The 13,135-nt window shown below is 38.2% G+C and overlaps 1 pseudogene; it reads right to left on the bottom strand.

Moving 5' to 3' along the window:
• Nucleotides 1–582: 582 nt before the first annotated feature.
• On the bottom strand, nucleotides 583–8,367 carry LOC130798935 (uncharacterized; annotated as a pseudogene).
• Between the last annotated feature and the right edge of the window lie 4,768 nt (nucleotides 8,368–13,135).

Here is a 13,135-nt window from a genome sequence, read left to right as displayed (position 1 = left end):
TTGAACATGTACACATCCTCCCCCACAGTAATTTGGAGCGTTGTCCTCAATGATTCCTGCTATGTGCCCTCCTTAAGGCACGTTGCTCCCTTCGCCTTTCAAGATTTTCTTGGAAGGAGGGAGTTAGGTTTGTGTATGATGGATATTGAGACACAAAGAAGTTATTCATGGCGGAAACCATGTTGGTCATCGAATACATTGTGTCCTCCAAATAATCAACTTGTTGTTGTAGCTCATTGAGTTGAGCCCCAAATGCAAAGTGTTGCATCCTCCATGGAAGCCATCCTAGCTTCCATACTTTTGTACTCACTTACATAGCCTCTTGTTTTTTCCTAAGTACCTTTACGGGTTTTCACTTAGCGAGGCAGCCCCCCTAACTTTTGCCTAGGTGCCCACCCTTGTGGGTTTTCACCTAGTGGGGATTTCATTCTTTCTTTTTTCAATCTTCTCTTTTTTTTTTCTTTTTTTTAAATTACAAGAAAATATAACATAAAAGGATTAAATAACAATGATTGAAAGAAAAAGTACTAGAAAGCTTGAACATGTACACATCCTCCCCCACAGTAATTTGGAGCGTTGTCCTCAATGATTCCTGCTATGTGCCCTCCTTAAGGCACGTTGCTCCCTTCGCCTTTCAAGATTTTCTTGGAAGGAGGGAGTTAGGTTTGTGTATGATGGATATTGAGACACAAAGAAGTTATTCATGGCGGAAACCATGTTGGTCATCGAATACATTGTGTCCTCTAAATAATCAACTTGTTGTTGTAGCTCATTGAGTTGAGCCCCAAATGCAAGTTGTGCATCCTCCATGGAAGCCATCCTAGCTTCCATACTTGCATAGAAATCTTGGGGCTGCTGTGGAATTGGAGGTTCGGGTGCTACAATTGTCGCATATTCCTCTTCAACACCGGCTCTATAGTGCTCATCTGGCGGTAGGTAAAGTTGGGCAAGGGTTGTATTCTCTGTAATCATTGCGTTCTTGAGGGAGTACCATGTATTTGATATTATTTGCCCCCAAAAGCCAAACATATGAATCTCCTACAGGTGGAATCCACGACATGAATGCCCTCTTTAATGCATCGAGGTTATAAAGGTAGAAAGGGAAATGATCATAGTCATTTGGGGTTCCTAAGGGTTTTAAAATTTTGTTTCCATCTTCATCTATAAGGACCTCAATGCCTAGATGTGATGCTAACGCAATGACCATCCCTCCCATGTTGATTTTTCCTTTGTCCTTCTTGCCCAACTCAATGCAATTTGAAACCCAAATATTTACCCAATCTGGACATCCTACCCCTTGGGGTGTCATTGCCCACAAACATTTTAAGTCAAACTTAGGTATGTTTGTGGGTTCCCCATGACAAAAGATTGTTGCACTAAGCAATCGGTTGATGAATCTCAGTGCTGGATAAGGTATATGGCTATTTTTTCATTTACTGTTCCATCTTTGACCATGAGTTATGTGACCCCAAAACATGCCCTCATTGTATCCTTCACAAGTATTAAAGCTAGGGTCATACTCATAATCCTACCCAAAAGCTTCTTTCACTTCCTCAAAATACATGGTATATTCTTCATTATTTAAGTGAAAAGTGAAGAAAGGACCTTTCTCATCTTCTCCCTTTTCCAAAGTTCAGAGAAATTCTAGAGTGTACCTTAGGTAGGTTGGGGCACCTACTTGAAGGAATCATAATCCCACCCAAAAGCTTCTTTCACTTCCTCAAAATACATGGTATATTCTTCATCATTTAAGTGAAAAGTGATGAAAGGACCTTTCTCATCTTCTCCCTTTTCCAAAGTTGAGAGAAATTCTAGAGTGTACCTTAGGTAGGTTGGGGCACCTACTTGAAGGAATTTGGTTAAACCCACTATCTCAAGCAATTGTTCAATGGGTTCCATCAAACCTAAGGTTTCTAGACTTTGTATGCAAGCAAAATTTGTCTCTAAGATTTGTCTATTCCTCGAATCAAGTCTCCCCCAACATATTTCAGCATTGTCATCAAAGTTGAGAAGCCCTAAGGAGTTGATTACAGGGATTTGGGTTTGATGTGGAAGCACCTCTTCTTCTTTTAGGAGCCATTGTTTTCAATACTTCAACAAATTTCACTTCTACTCCCTCTCTAAGCACAACAATCACCAATTTCCAATTGAATCTCAACAATCACCACAATGTTACTTACCACTACTAACAATTCTCAAAAAGTAGTAACAATTATCAACAAAAAAAAAAATAAAATTACAAAGATGAAAACGAACAAGGTAGGAAATTGATTATACCACAATGTGTTGAAAATTTCCTCCAAATAAGTTTCTTGTTGATGTTTGTTGTGACCCAAAATTTTCTTTGTTGATAAATTTCAAAGCTATATCTTCAATTTTACCCAATGATTCATCAAACAAAAATCCCTAAATTTTCTAGGGTTTAAGAAAAAAACATGAAAAGTGGTTGAATTTTTACATTTTTTGTGGACTTTTTGTTGTTGGATTGTAGTTTTACTTCTTGGAATGATGATTTTTTAGTTAGGAATGAAAGAATGTGAGAAGGATTTAAGTGAGGAAGAGGGGTTTGAGAGAGAAGGAATGGTTGGGTTTGAAAATGGAAGTGAAAGATTGAGGATTGATGATTTTCGGGTATGTATGGTGGGCAGTAGGTACTCCGCGGGCAGCTTAGTTCTATGCGTGGAGCGGAGTTTGGTTAGAATGTCTTCCGCGTGCCGTGGAGAATTAGGCAGGGCGCGGAGTTGGGTCTGTCTGCCTTCAACTTCATCCTTTTTTTATTTTTTTATTTTTCTACATACTCTATATTTGAAAGGTCTCCTAGCTAGCTCCAATGCATCGGTTACCTGTAAAAAAAAAAAATGTATAATGTAAAGAAAATCAAACTAAACACAATAATGAAAATTAACACAAACATAAACTCGGGTTGCCTCCCGAGAAGCTCCATATATTTAATGTCGTTGGCACGACTTAGTGCTTCCGATGCCTCAATATACCGGATCCTCTAAGCTTTGTTCTTCCACATCTTTTGGCTGAAAACCTTCATAGCATGGCTTCCATCTTTGCTCATTTACCTTGAAGATTTTAGAAGTTTCTTCACTTTGAATTTCCACAGCTCCATGTGGAAATACTTTGACAACTATAAATGGTCATATCCAACGGAACCTTAGCTTTCCTGGAAGTAAACGAAGGTAGGATTGGAATAGAAGAACCTTTTGACCGACTTCAAAGGTCTTCCTACTTATCATCTTATCATGCCAAGCCTTAGTCTTTGCCTTGTAGATTTCAACATTCTCATAAGCCTCATTCTAATTTCTTCCAACTCTTGTAGCTGTAATTTTCTATGCAAATCGGACTCCTCTAAGCTTATGTTGACACACTTTTCGACCCAATACGCCTTATGGTCTAACTCAACAGGCAAGTGACAGGCTTTCTTGAAAACATGACGGTATGGTGACATTCCAATCGGTGTTTTGTAGGTTGTCCTGTATGCCCATTGTGTATCATCCAACCTTAAACTCCAATCTTTTCTATTTAGATTGATCGTCTTTTCCAAGATGGACTTGATTTCTCTATTTGATACTTCTACTTGCCCATTTGTTTGTGGATGGTAAGCGGTGGATATCCTGTGTGTCACATGATATTTCTTTAATAAAGTCCTAATGGTTCGGTTGCAAAAATGAGTTCCCTTATCACTTATCAAAGCTCTTGAAATTCCAAACCTAGAGAAGATGTTAGCTTTGATAAAATCTGCAATAAGTCTAGAATCATCAATTCGGGTGGCCTTTTCTTCCACCCATTTCGAGACATAATCAACAGCCACTAATATGTACACAAAACCAAAAGAGTTGGGAAATGGTCCCATAAATTCGATGCCCCAAACATCAAAGATTTCACAATATAAAAGAGGTTGTTGTGGCATCCCATTCCTTTGAGAAATATTCCCTACTCTTTGACGCTTATCACATGACTTAAAAAAGTAGTAAGCATCTCTATTCAAACTAGGCCAAAAAAATCCACAGTCTACAATTTCCCTTGCTGTTCTCCTAGGTCCGAAATGGCCTCCACAAGCATATGACTGACAAAATTTTAAAATTGATATTACCTCACCATCAGGGACACATCTCCGTATGATTTTATCCGCACACTGTTTTCATAGGTATGGATCGTCCCAAATGTAGTGTTTTGCTTCACTTCTTAGTTTGTCTTTTTGAGATTTTGTGAAATCTGCGGGAAACTTGCCAGAAACAAGAAAATTTACAACATTAGCATACCATGGATGATAAGCCTTGACTGCGAACAGTTGCTCATCTGGAAATTCTTCACAAATGTTATATTTCGATGAGACATCTTTGTTTGAATTCATGCTTTCACGTGGAGTGATCCTACTTGAATGATCTGCTACCATGTTTTCTGTCCCTTTTTTGTCTTTTACCTCCAAAATCAAATTCACTTAACAAAAGAACCCATCTTATTAATCTTGGCTTTGCCTCTTTCTTTGTCATCAAGTGACGTAGGACTGCATGGTCAGTATATACAATAACCTTTGTACCAAGCAAATAACATCTAAACTTTTCTTACAAAAATACTACCACCAACAACTCTTTTTCAGCGGTTGAATAGTTGTGTTGAGCCTCAGTCAAGGTCATTGATGCGTAGTATATAGCATGTAGAATCCTTCCTATTCTTTGTCCTAGCACGGCCCCAATAGCGTAGTCACTTGCGTCACACATAATCTCAAATGGAAGTGACCAAATTGGGGGTTGAATGATTGGAGCTGATATGAGTTTATTCTTTAGCGTATCAAACGCCTTCTTGCAACTTTCATCAAAAATGAACTCTACATCCTTTTACAACAACCTGCATAATGGAAGTGCAATCTTGGAGAAGCCTTTAATAAACCTACGATAAAAACCTGCATGACCAAGAAAAGATTGTATTTCTCGAACATTAGTGGGATAGGGTAAAGATTGTATGATGTCAATTTTTGCCTTATCTACCTCGATAGCCTTTGCAGACACTACATGACCTAGCACAATTCCTTGTTCAACCATAAAATGACATTTTTCCGAGTTTAGCACGAGATTAGTGTCTATGCATCTCCTAAGTGCTAACGCAAGATGATTCAAACATTCATCAAATGTTTCTCCATGGATTGTGAAGTCATCCATGAAAACTTCCATAAAGTTTTCTATAAATTCAGAAAATATACTCACCATACACCTTTGGAATGTAGCAGGTGCACTACAAAGTCCAAAAGGAATGTGCCTATAAGCAAATGTGCCGAATGGGCATGTGAATGCTGTCTTTTCTTGATCTTCTGAAGCAATAGGTACCTGCAAATAACCTGAATATCCATCTAAGAAACAATAAAATGCGTGACTAGCAAGCCTTTCTAGCATTTGATCAATAAAAGGCAATGGAAAGTGGTCTTTCCTAGTCACCGCGTTTAGCCGACGGTAATCAATGCATACACGCCATCCATTTTGGATACGTGTTGGAACCAACTCACCATTTTGGATCTTCACTACAGTAACACCAGTTTTCTTTGGCACAACTTGAGTAGGACTCACCCATTCACTATCAGAAATTGGATAAATAATACTTGCTTGCAGTAATTTCAAAATTTCAGCTTTCACTACCTCCATCATTGGTGGGTTCAACCTTCTTTGGGGTTGTCTTACTGGCTTGGCATCATTTTCCAACAAAATCAGATGCATGCATGTAGTAGGGCTTATGCCCTTGATGTCTGCAATCGACCATCCCATGGCCCTTCAATCAACTTGTTCTCTTGCTCCCTTGTCAACTTGCTTGAAATAATTAATGGCAAGGTCTCATTCTCACCAACGAATACATACTTCAAATGTTCGGGTAATTGCTTAAGCTCTACCTTGGGTGCCTGCAAAACAGAGGATAACAAATTCTCCTTGGGTATGGTCAGTGGTAATGGTTCTAAATGAGAAGGAAGAAGTGGGAGTTGTTCTTGCTTCTTTAAATCTTGCAAAACTTCCTGCAATTCATCACTCAAAACATATTCCTCATTATTTTCATTCAAATCATGCTCAATAGCCACTTTGAGTTTATCTTATCCATCTATATCAAACATATCTTGACTAGAGGTATCAACTAAATTAATAGCAAAACAAGAATGGTCCTCAAGTGGAAATTTCATAGAGTCATAAATGTCAAACTCTACCTTACTACCATCAAATTCCATGGTAAGTGATCCTGTATCTACATCAATCTTAGTCCTGGCAGTTTTCATGAAAGGTCTACCTAGCAAGATAGGTGCTGCATGTTTATCATGTTCCATATCTAAATCATAAAAATCAACAGGAAATATAAGATCCCCTACTTTAACTAAGACATCCTCTACTATTCCCTTAGGATATGCGTTAGACCCTTCAGCTAATTGTATCACAACACTTGTTTCATATAATGTACCAAGTTTCAAAGACTTATATAGTAAATATGGAATTACATTGATTGATGCCCCTAAGTCTAACATGGCTTTTTGAGATTTAAGCTCACCTATAATATAAGGGACAGTGAACATACCTGGATCTCCACATTTAGGCGGTAACTTTCTTTGAAATATGGCTGAAATGTGCTCACTCGTCTTCACCTTTTGAATTCCCTTTAATCTTTTCTTTCTCTTTGCCGTACAAAGTTCTTTAAGCAATTTGGCATATCTTGGAATTTGCTTCAAAGCATCTAAGAGAGGGATGTTTACTTCACACTTCTTGAAAACCTCATAGATGTCCTTGTCAGCTTCATGCTTTTTCCTTTCCTTCAATGCCTCTAGAAAAGGTGGAACCGGTTTATATGGTGGTAAGGGTGCCGTTGTAACATTATTCTCTTCTTGTGACAGGTTGCTTGATCTTCTGAAGATGAAGGTTCATGCACAACGGTTTCTTCTTGGAGTTCTTTATCTCTTGCTATGGTTCTCTCATTACCTTGCAACTCTGTTCCACTTCTAAGAGTCATAGCACTAGCATTCATCCTTGGATTTGGTTCTGTTTGTGATGGCAACTTTTCTGAATCTCTAGCCTCTAACTTGCTAACTGCTCCTGAGATTTGACCCATTTGTCTTTCAATGTTCTTGATGCTAGAACGAGTCTCATCTTGGAATTGAATCATGTTCTTTGTTAGAGTATTCAACATTTCTTCGGAGGACATATTGGAATTCAAACTTGATCGTTGACCGTGAAGTGGGGGACTAGGATAGGATTGTTGTTGTGGCTTGAAGAATGATTGTTGTTGATGATGTTGTTGATTCCTTGATGGATTCCCATACAAGAGATTTGGATGGTCTTTCCACCCTAGGTTGTATGTACTGGAAAACAGATCATTTCTTTTTTGAAACCCTTGCTTTTGAAAACCAATTGCACTAACTTCTTCATTACCTTCTTCTTGAAACTGAGGGCAAGAATCTGTAGGATTTATTAAAAGAGCAAATGCCATATGACTTCACTTGTTGTGCTTTTCCTTTAACCATGAAATCTCTCATCATTGATGTTAATGGTTGCATTTGATCTTCTAGTTTGCCAACCTTAGACTCAGTGTTAACATTTTCTCTAATTGCTCTTTTATCGTAGGATCTCTTGTTGAATTTCCTCGAACCTTCAGCCAGTTGTTCAATCAATGCCCTTGCAGCTTCTGGTGTGTTATTGAAAATAAAACCTCAATTAGCTGCATTTATCATTCTTACATCATCATTGACAAGCCCATTGTAAAAATACATAATGAGATCTTCATCGTGGTACCCATGATAGGGACAGCTCGCACATAACCTTTTAAATCTTTCCCAATACTCATAAAATGATTCATCACTATTTTCTTCAATGTTGCTGAAGTTGATGATTTTGAAGCTGGAAAGTATTTTTCACGGAATCTCTTTTTCATCTCTACCCAAGTGGTTACGCAACTTGGTGGTAAGTAATAAAGCCAATCCTTAGCCGCATCCTTTAGGGCAAAAGGGAATGCTCTAAGTTTCGCCTTCTCCTCTGTTGCTCCATTCGGTCTCATACCACCACAAACCACATGAAATTCAGATAAAAACTTGTTGGGATCCTCTCCATTTGACCCTTGGAATGAAGGTAGTAAATGGATTAAACCCGATTTAAGCTCAAAAGTTCCACCTTCATCTTCTTGTTGATATGTAATGCACAATGGTTGCTGATCAATATTGGGAGAAGTGAGCTCCCTCAAGGTACGATTCTCCCTTCGAGCCATTTCTCTTTCTACTTTTTCTGCAAATGGTAACTCTAGAAAATTGTTTCTCAATTCCTTCCTTATCCTGAAAAGGGTTAGTTCTAATTCGGGATCGTACTGTAATTCCTCTTTGTTATATTTACGAGTATGTACCATAAACAAGGAATGAAAACACACGATCCACAATTCACACTAAAACATACAAACACGCCAATTCTCCCCGGCAACGTTGCCAAAATTTGGTAAGGTCCTTTTTCAGTCGCCTAAACTCTAACCAAACATAAATTCACTTACTTTCTAAATACAACTTAATGTAGTAGGGTAGTAATCTTCGTATCCACAGAGAGATAGGATTTGAGAAGGTTTTAGTATGATATGTGCTTTGGAAGATGAAATTGAAAACAATCAATAACACAAAGAAAAAGGGGGTTTTTGATTTGTATTTCTAAAATAAAATAACTTGGACAAGCAATGAACTAAGTGACATCTATAAAAATGGTGTTTTCTAAAAATCAATGCAAAGGATATCTTGAGTTAAGTTGATTGTATACTTCTTGTTTCTCATTGATCATTGAATACTTTACTTAAGAAATTCACTTTTGATTATCTATTGTGAAGATGATTCTACTTCTATTCTCCTTAAGTGTAACTAAACATCAAAATCAGTTTGAATGTAAAGTTCTTATCATTAGTTAAGTCACTCCAATTAGAGAATAGATTCAATCCAACAATAGCTTTAAGAAAAGAGAATTAATAGGTTTGCTAAAACTATTCAAGCATATAGTATTCAATCAAAATGAAAAGTTCATTTAGATTCTAATCATTTATAATCTGCATTCACAATTAGAACTAGTTTCTACCATTAATCCAAGTACAAAACTAACTGATTTTGCAAATAGATTTAGCATAAATGAATATTGCAATAATAAGTATAATAGTTGATTTCTAATTCAAGCAATATTCATAAGATTACAATAAGAAATTTTCAACAATTAGAAATATATTAAGTAGAGGAATTCTTACAATGAGTAATTAGAAGTTTCCAATCAACCTTCCTCAAGAAATGAAAATTTAAGCTTGAAACTCCATAACCATGGCAAAACAGAAAAGAAGAAGAAGTATTTTAATGAAAAATTACAAGATGCCCCCATTCCTAAGCTTTCTTGCCTATTTATAAAGAATCGATGAAGCTTCTTACCATTGGATTTGCTCATCATTCCTCTTTGAAAGTCGCCTCCTAGACCCCTCCAAATATCCAATTGAAAATGAAAGCCGAAATGGGAAAAGTGAAATAGCCGCCCAGCCTACAGACTGAACTCCGCACCCCGCGTAGAACTCTGCGAGTCGCGCACGCGCGAGCCGCGTTAAATTCCACGGGCCGCTCATCTTAGTCTGATCCGATTCTTTGCTTGCTTGTTCTTCTTTGCTTGAAATGATATATTTACATAATGACCGTCTAATAAAGCTTGAATTATCATCTTAGAGAATTACATCAATAAAACTATTCTATAAAGTAATTTCTCTAATTGTTATATAGTTAAATCTAAATTCTACTTAATAAAACCGAAATTGAAATGGAATAAGGTATTATAAGTTGTACAATTCTTTTGTAGGGAGCCACCAGACTCCTTTTTTTGTTATAGTTCTGTTGCGTAGTTTATGCATGTATGGTCGTACGAATAGTTCTTTTGTAGTCGTTAAAAACCGATGCGTTAACACTGGAACCACGATCCGTATTGGAGTTGATGATTGAGGAGCCGACGATGATTCATTCCGTCGTGACATATTTTGGAAGGCATTGAGGCCTTGGATTATTTTTTTTGTGTTATCTTATTTAACTACCTTGGTCACACCCTCAATTTTGGAGCTGCCGAAATTTCCACTCACCTTTTAAAGTTAATCTTTAACGTTTATTTAAATTCTTTAGCTTTTTCTTTTAATGTAACACGCCTTTGTTTTAAAGTCTTTAAGAAACTATTTGAAGTTAACGTTGCGCGTGAGAGCTGGGGTAGATTTTGGATAGATATACGACTGTTGTTTGCATTGTGGTGATCATTGCATGTGCATAAGTAGATTAAGTTAACTAACTTGATATTAGATTCATAAGTGTAAGTTGTCATACTTATGACTTTCTTATGAACAATGGCTTGCTTAATAGATATTAGTTATGATCTTTGCAATGTCGAGTATTATTTAGTGTTAGTGAAGCTTTTGGTAAAACCTTATTAATCTGTATAATAATCCTTAAATGCAATGTTAAATTGAACCTTATTGGTATGAGAAGGTTAATGCCTTACATGTTGGGTGCTCAGGAATCATGTATGAAAATATTCAGTTCCTATATGTGAATTCCGTCTTTCAACTGTTCACGAAATCCTTTAAGCCAAGCTTATATAGTTCGTATTTGTAACTAAAAATGAAGATAAGTTTAATATTATATAAGGTTGATCATCATAGAGGTAGGAGTACGCATGTAATTAAGTTTAGATCGTGAGTTAAGATCTTCGAAAGCACACTTTCTCGTCATTTTGGCATAGATGGAAAAATAAACTTATATTCATGTTGGATATGATGTTAACAGGAAATGCCTCCTCTATCTAGCAAGCGTTTGAGACAGCACTCTTCTAACAAGGCACTACGTGAGTTGGTTATGGAACTGGCTGAGGAAAGGAGGTCAAGGTCCAAGTCCACTGCAGAGACAGCTTTCTCCATGAGCAAGAGAATCTCTCAGAACAAACCTCCTACGTACTCAGGGGCTGGGAAACCCGCAGCTTTGAAAAGTTGGTTGCGAGAGTTTGACTAGATCTTTAACGTGGTGCACCTGAGAACTTGAGGGTAGACCAGGCTGCATTCTATCTTCAAGAAGAGGCAGACTATTGGTGGTCAAACGCTAGAGATAGTGTGATGAGTGATCTCGATAATCCGCTGATTTGGAAAGAGTTCGAGACGCTGATTCGAGAAAAGTTTTACCCAATATATATCAGGAAGCAGAAATCCAATGATTTCGCTAGGCTTGAGATAGAGGAGATGTCCGTGGATGAATGCTATAGGAAATTCATGGAATATGTCAAATATAGGGCTGATGACGTTCCCACCGAAGAAAAGAAGATGCAAAGATTCGAGTTGGGATTGGTGAATAAGGTGCAAGTTCATATCAATAGTGACAGATACACCACTTTGGATGCTATGTATCAAAGAGCTGCACAAGTTGGAAGCTTGATTAAGATGGACAAAGGAAAAAGGGATGAGACGAGTAGTGTGGCAGCCACCAGTGGAGAGAAAAGAAAGGAGAGCTTTCATCAACAAAACAGCTGCCATAACAACAAGAGACATCGAAGCTTCAATGACATTCACCTCGGGAATGGAAGAAATGGCAAGGCTCAGCTGAGAGGTGACAATGATCGAAAGGTGATCAAGGATCATCATGGCAAGGAGAGAGTCTTCTTCTGCGCCAAGTGTCCCAACAACCACCCGGGGAAAGACTGCAATGAAAATTTGGTGGAATGCAAATATTGTGGCGAGCTAGGACACCGAGAGTACGAGTGCTTTTTGAAATATGGACATCCAGCTCAAAAACATGGTGGTCAACAAAACTCCAACCCAGGAAGTTCGAAAACAACAAGAACGGGAATGATCACAGTGGTAGGAATCAAAACCATCAGAAGAATTGGAATGGAAACCGCCCTGCTCAAAGTAGCTTCAAGTCAGGAGGGTTTAATAGGAACAACACCGGGACTGGCAATGTAGGAGCTAGTACGGTTGTAGCTCATCCAACTACTGGAAGGTTGACCGCTATCAATAACAAGAAAGCAGAGTCGGCGAGTGATGTGGTGACAGGTACGTTCCATGTGAACTCTGTACCTGTTAAAGTATTGTTTAATACTGGAGCATCTGATTCTATTGTATGCACATCAAAGATCGAGAAATTAGGGTTAAAGAACCCTGAATCCACCTCTAATGTTTTAGCAATTCCATCGAGAGAGGTGTTCCAGTGTGCTAGGCTATATAGAGGAGTTCCTTTGACCATAGGCGAAGTCGTTTTTTCCTAGTGACTTTTATGAGCTTGACATGGATGACTTAGATATCATTCTCGAGATGGATTGGTTAGGCCATTTCAAGGTAGAGATTGAGTGCAGCAAATAAGAAGTAAAGCTTGTAGGGCCTAAAGGAAAGAGGGTGAAGTATAGCAAGGGAAGTTCGGGGTTTCGAGCTAAAGTGGTATCATCTTTGAGGATGAAAGGATTGCTGAGGCAGGGGATTACCAAGTTACTTGTGTCATGTTCGAAGGATAGAGGACGAGGTTGTGACCCCTGAGTCTATTCCTGTCGTAAACGAGTTTATACATGTCTTTCCAGATGAAGTACTTGGAATGCCACCTACTCGAGACTTTGAGTTTACCATAGACTAAATACCAAAGGCAGGACCCATATCTAGAGCGCCTTATAGGATGGCACTAGTAGAGATGGAAGAATTGAGAAAGTAGGTAGAGGAGTTGTTAGAGAAAGGGTACATATGACCTAGTGTCTCGCCTTGGGGGGCACATGTGTTGTTTGTTCGCAAGAAGGATGGGAGAATGAGGCTATGCATAGACAACCGTTAGTTGAACAAGGTTACTGTAAAGAATAAATATCTCTACCCAGAATTGATGACTTATTTGATCAACTTAAGGGAGCTAGAATGTTTTCCAAGATTGACTTGAGGTCTAGCTATCATCAGTTGAGAATTGCGGAGATAGATGTACCAAAGACGGCCTTCAGGACTCGCTATGGGCATTTTGAATTTACAGTCATGCCATTTGGGTTGACAAATGCACCAGCAGCTTTCATGTGTTTGATGAATCGTGTATGTAGTGCATGTCTTGATAAGTTCGTCGTAGTCTTCTTTGATGACATTTTGGTGTATTCGAGGGATAAGGGAGAGCACG

Source organism: Amaranthus tricolor, chromosome 13 (assembly GCF_026212465.1).
Source record: "Amaranthus tricolor cultivar Red isolate AtriRed21 chromosome 13, ASM2621246v1, whole genome shotgun sequence".
In the NCBI taxonomy this organism is placed as follows: Eukaryota; Viridiplantae; Streptophyta; class Magnoliopsida; order Caryophyllales; family Amaranthaceae; genus Amaranthus; species Amaranthus tricolor.
Note: the sequence above shows the minus strand (reverse complement) of the source record. Positions and strands in the feature narration are given on the sequence as shown.